This window comes from Salvelinus sp. IW2-2015, linkage group LG3 (genome assembly GCF_002910315.2).
Source record: "Salvelinus sp. IW2-2015 linkage group LG3, ASM291031v2, whole genome shotgun sequence".
Classification (NCBI taxonomy): Eukaryota; Metazoa; Chordata; class Actinopteri; order Salmoniformes; family Salmonidae; genus Salvelinus; species Salvelinus sp. IW2-2015.
In genome coordinates this window covers 1,189,001-1,195,116 of record NC_036840.1, presented here as the reverse complement: position 1 = coordinate 1,195,116, position 6,116 = coordinate 1,189,001, and the positions used below count along the sequence as shown (strand labels likewise).

The following is a 6,116-nucleotide window of genomic DNA, read 5'->3' as shown; positions in this document are numbered from 1 at the left end:
GGGTAGAAGGAAAGAGGTAGGAGGGGCTTACAGTGATGTGGTAGTCCAGTCACTATGGGATAGAGGAGGAAGAGGTAGGAGGGGCTTAACAAGTGATGTGGTAGTCCAGTCACTAATGGGGTAGAGGAGGAAGAAGGTAGGAGGGGCTTACTAGTGATGTGGTAGTCAGTCACTATGGGATAAAGGAGGAAGAGGTAGGAGGGGCTTACAGTGATGTGGTAGTCATCCACTATGAGTAGAGGAGGAAGAGGTAGGAGGGGCTTACAGTGATCGTGGTAGTCAGTCACTATGGGTTTAGAGGAGGAAGGGTAGGAGGGGCTTACAGTGATGTGGTAGTCAGGTCACTATGGGTAGAGGAGGAAGAGGTAAGGAAGGGGCTTACGTGATGTGGTAGTCAGTCACTATGGGGTAGAGGAGGAAGAGGTAGGCATAGTGACTGACTACCACATCACTGTAAGCCCCTCCTACCTCTTCCTCCTCTACCTCATAGTGACTGACTACCACATCACTGTAAGGGGCAGAGGAGGTTTAGTCACAACTAATTGGAGTTTGATTAAAAATCGAATGCAAATAAAATGTCAACGTGAAAACACACAAACAACAAATTGGTATAGCAGCTGTATACCGTGTTCTATATAACATTGTGTACCTGCAATGTAATGTCCTATATTTACACTGTGTCTATGTAACTACCATGTTAACACTGGTAGGTATAAAAGACACTTATTCTAAAGTGGGACCAGAAGTTTTATACCAGTCTTTTTGGTGTGTCTGCTGCAGGACTTTGGAGAGTTCATGAGGGAGAACCGTCTGACTCCTGTCCCAGAGTCCCCAGACGCTGAGGCTAGTGGGAAGCCCCCGGCGGAGAGGGCCAAAGCCCAGCTAGAGCGTTACACTCGCTATTGGCCAATGATCATTTCCCAGACCACCATCTTCAACATGCAGGCGGTGAGCAGGACCGCAGTCTTCCTTCACACACTGCACAGTTGTTCACCTCACAGCACTGTTTGTTTATTTTTCAACCGTGTGTGTAATTTTGTCTGTGTGTTAACTGTGTGTGTGTTTGATCCAGGTGGTTCCGCTGGCTAATCTCATAGTGAAGGAGAGTCTGAGTGAGGAGGACTTGCTGACCTGCCAGAAGACCGTTTACAACCTGGTGGATATGGAGAGGAAGAACGACCCTCTTCCCATCTCCACTGTGGGCTCCAGGGGAAAGGGCCCTAAAAGGTAGTCTGGCTCCGTGTGTGAGAGAGAGACTGATGTTGTGACTTAGTGTCACACCCTGAGTGTTTAGGGGTGGGAACAGCGTGTGTGTATGTACATGTGTGTTTGTACGTGGGTGGGTGGGTGTACGTGTTTGTTTTTATGTGTGTTTGTATGTTTAGGATGTGTGCGGGAGAGAGTCAAAGTGTAACTGTGTCGCTCCCTGAGTGTTTGGAGGTGGGAACCGTATATAAGTTCAGTGTGTGTGCCTGGTCTCCTGTCCTGACTGGTTAATGTCTCCTCCGGGCTTTAGGGATGAGCAGTACCGCATCATGTGGAACGAGCTGGAGACTCTGGTGAAGACCCACGTGGCTGGCAGTGAGCGACACCAGAGGGTTCTGGACTGCATCATCGCCTGCCGCAGCAAACCCCCCGAGGAGGATGAGAGGAAGAAACGGGGGAGGAAGAGGGAGGACAAGGAGGACAAGGCAGAGAAGAACATCAACAAGGATTCAGAGGACAAGAGCTGGCAGGAGTCAGAGAGGTCAGGGTGACACAATACACATTTTGTTGGACCCAAGCCTGACCTACTGTTTTTAACAACAGACCTGCATCCAATCAACTCTGTGATTCTGAAAAAAATTCTGGCCGATTTTAAATGTTTAAAAAAAAATATATATACAGTCCCAGTCAAAAGTTTGGACACACCTACTCATTCAAGGGTTTTTCTTTGTTTTTCCTATTTTCTGCATTGTATAATAATAGTGAAGACATCAACACTATGAAATGACACATGGAATCCTGTAATAACCAAAAAACTGTTAAACATACCAAAATATATTTTATATTTGAGATTCTTCAAAGTAGCCACCCATTGCATTGATGACAGCGACAGCTTTGCACACTCTTGGCATTCTCTCAACCAGCTTCATGAGGTAGTTACCTGGAATGCATTTCAGGAAAGGAAGACCCAGAGTTACCTCTGCTGCAGAGCATAAGTTCATTAGAGTTACCAGCCTCAGAAATAATTGCAGCCCAAATAAATGCTTCACAGAGTTCAAGTAACAGACACATCTCAATATCAACTGTTCAGAGGAGAATGCGTGAATCAGGCCTCCATTGTCGAATTGCTGCAAATAAACCACTACTAAAGGACACTAATAAGAAGAGACTGGCTTGGGCCAAGAAACACGTGCAATGGACATTAGACTGGTGAAAATCTGTCCTTTGGTRTGATGAGTCCAAATTTTAGATTTTTGGTTCTGGTAAAAAGAAAAATGCTATTGCAACCTCTTTGCAATAAGGAATTGAGCCCAAAAGCTCAAGAGAAGTTTCAAGTGTTTAATACCAAGGATCCAGTCAGCTGAGTGCATACATTTAGAAAGTTCACAAAACATCTTATCTTCTTCCCTCCTTTTGGTCACCATCCTCATGTAGGTGTCACCTCCCCAGCTATACATTTTATGACCGCAATGAGTTTCCCTCCTTTCCCCTGTGGAATGTCCATGGTCCTCTCGTTGTTTAGCTAGATATCAGAATCACAACCCGTCCATCTTCATTGTCCTGGGCCTGACCCTGCTCTCTGATCCTAGGCAATTTCCTCTTATCTGATTAGGTCAACAACCTTTCTGAATTAGCATACACACAGTTTCATGGCCTAAACTCCATTAATACTCACTAAACAGGATACAAACAAACTACAGTTTATCTTGAAACATGTTACATTTTAATAGAATCCATCAGTTCCAACCGCTGTGTTTTTGTGAGACGCGGAGTAGGTTAACAGATTATCTTTGCATGTGTGGTTCCCACCGTGAAGCATGGTGGAGGTGGTGCGAGGGTGCTTTGCTGGTGACAGTCTGTGATTTATTTATAATTCAAGGCACACTTAACAAGCATGGTTACCACAGCATTCTGCAGCGATACGCCATCCAATCTGGTTTGCGCTTAGTGGGACTATAATTTGTTTTTCCAACAGGACAATTACCCAACACACTTCCAGGCTTTGTAAGGGCTATTTGACCAAGGAGGAGAGTGATGGAGTGCTGCATCAGATGACCTGGCCTCCACAATCACCTGACATCACCCCAATTGAGATGGTTTGGGATGAGTTGGACCGCAGAGTGAAGGAAAAGCAGCCAACAAGTGCTCAGCATATGTGGGAACTCCTTCAGGACTGTTGGAAAAGCATTCCTGGTGAAGCTGGTTGAGATATTGCCAAGAGTGTGCAAAGCTGTCATCAAGGCAGGGTGGCTACTTTGAAGAATCTCAAATATAAAACATATTTTGATTTGTTTAACACTTTTTTGATTACTACATGATTCCATATATGTTATTTCATAGTTTTGATGTCTTCACTATTCTACAATGTAGAAAATAGCAAAAATAAAGAAAAACCCTTGAATGAGTAGGTGTCCCAACTTTTGACTGGTACTGTATATACCAGTTTAGGATTTTACCATGGTATTCTCCTGGTCACTGTGTCATACTGTGTTGCACTCTACCCCCAAGCCATAAGACTCCTGAATAGCTAATCAAAGGGCTACCCAGACCCCTCTTTTACGCTGCTGCTGCTCTGTTTTTAATCTATGCATAGTCACTTTAACTCTAACTACATGTACATATTACCTCAATTACCTCGACTACCCGGTGCCCCTGCACATTGACTTTGTTCAGGTACCCCCTGTATATAGCCTCACTTGTTATTTTACTGCTGCTGTTTAATTATTCGTGACTTATTTTCTATTTTCCACTTATCAATTTTTTACTCTAACACTTATTTTTTTTTAAATATCTTAACATCTTAAACCATTGTTGGTTAAGGGCTTGTAAGTAAGCATTTCACTGTAAGGTCTACACCTGTTGTGTTCGGCGCATGTGACAAATAACATTTGATTTGATTCCTTCACCAGGCTGAAGGGGGTGGTAGAGCGTGGAAAGGAGGAGCAGGGGGAGTCGGAGGTCATAAAGGATTCTCCTGACTCGCCAGAGCCTCTCAACAAGAAGCCCCGTCTGGAAGAGATTCAACTACCTGAAAAAGCCAAAGGTGCATACCCCCCCCCCCCACCTTCTGGTTGGCCTTGACCTTATTGTTCTCAGCTCCATGGTGTGACCTGGCATGTTTGTCGAATGCCAAGTTCATGGTTATCATTGCAATGAGTAGTATTCTATTATTATTKMTWTTRMMTRTSWWRKKTSKKTMKATTACCTTTTTTATTCAGYGACAATACYTTGATWAGGRGTGCCAMTACKWGTATTMTTCCTTTTCARWGATRTTTCTGRCTCTGTGTGTGTTTTRGSCCTGTGGTTACAATGTAGGTCCGGTGTCCCTGCTCACCATGTGGACTAACAGAATCACTGTGGCCAACTCCAGGAAACACCAGGAGTTTGCCGGAAGGATCAGCTCTGTGAACAACAAGGCAGAGTTATACCAGCACCTTAAAGATGAGAATGGGTGTGTYATAATGTACTGTATATAACCATTCCCCACATCACAGTGTATTATAACCCCTAGTTCTAATTAAGCAATAAGGCCCGAGGAGGTGTGGTATATGGCCAATATACTGCGGCTAGTGGCTGTTCTTTTGCACAATGCAACGCGGAGTGCCTGGATACAGCCCTTTAGTCTTGGTATATTGGCCATATAGCACAAACCCCAGAGGTGCCTTATTGCTATTATAAACTGGTTACCAAAGTAATTAGAGTGGTAAAAATACATGTTTTGTTATAACCGTGGTATACAGTCTGATGTACCACGGCTGTGAGCCAATCAGCATTCAGGGCTCGAACCACCCAGTTTATAATGTTTGATAGAGATGTTGTAGTTTGTTTTCTTGACTGAAATCTGATTGTCCAGTACCTGTTATGGAGTAGATGGTCTTATGATAAATAATCTAGTTTACTTTTTTTCTACTGTTAACAGAATGGACCTCCACGAGAATGGGAAAGCCACCAGATGATGTGACCTGTCTCTGTACAGGATGCACCCACTCCACCGAACACCTTACCACAGCAGGAATATGAGCTTGGACCAGACATCATGTCAATCTGAGGTGTATGGACTGTCTTCCCCTACTCTGTCCATACCAGGCATAGATTAAATGGGTAGCAGTCAGACTTTGTAATTTTTAGAGTGATTTTTGTTTGTTTTTCTACCCACGTTTGTATGGATAGGCTCACATATTGTGTGAAGCAATAAAGTTTGGTCAACAGGCAGTATTCTTTTTTGTGCCGTTCTATTTTTCTCATGGTTAGGTTAATGGTACGGTGACCGCGAAAGGTTGGCATCAAGTCTCAAATATAACAAAATGCAGTTTTGTCCATTTGGAAGGTTTTTGTCTGAAATATAGTAAAATCCAGCTATGATAGATATTGTATCTTAATTCTACTTTAAGATTCCTCAATGAAATGAAAAACGACAATTTTCATGCTTTATGTTGTACGTTTTGGTACATAGAAGTACAAATGTGTGTAGATTATCACAGCAATACAACGTTCCAGTATAAAAGGTACATTTATAATTGCCCTCCTAAGATCCATTAATACTTTGTCTTCCAAAACGGTTGTGCAACACATTTGTCTCAACAACCCTCGTAGTAGCATGACTAGTGTGTGTATGAACATGTCACAACCTCACTTCCAAGAATGGATTCATTTGTTTGTATGCTTTTCTTGGGATTTGTGTTCCCATGGTCTGTTATGTGGGTATTGTGGTGGGAACTGGTATTGTGGAGGTGGGTGAAAAGACACTGCTCTTTGATAAGGCAGTCTGCCCTGGAGATATGTGGGAGAGAGATTTTCCACTGGCTGGTGAGGTGTTCAGCCACAACCTTGGGGGAGGTGGGGGTACTTCTGGTTGGAACAGGGGGGGCATCCTTGGCCTTATTGCCCTCAGATCCATGGTGTGACCTGGG

At 43.6% G+C, this 6,116-nt stretch overlaps 1 pseudogene; it reads left to right on the top strand.

Moving 5' to 3' along the window:
* LOC111981782 (integrator complex subunit 13-like) overlaps nucleotides 1-5,418 on the top strand; it is a 14,715-nt pseudogene extending 9,297 nt beyond the window's left edge.
* The last annotated feature ends 698 nt before the right edge of the window (nucleotides 5,419-6,116 follow it).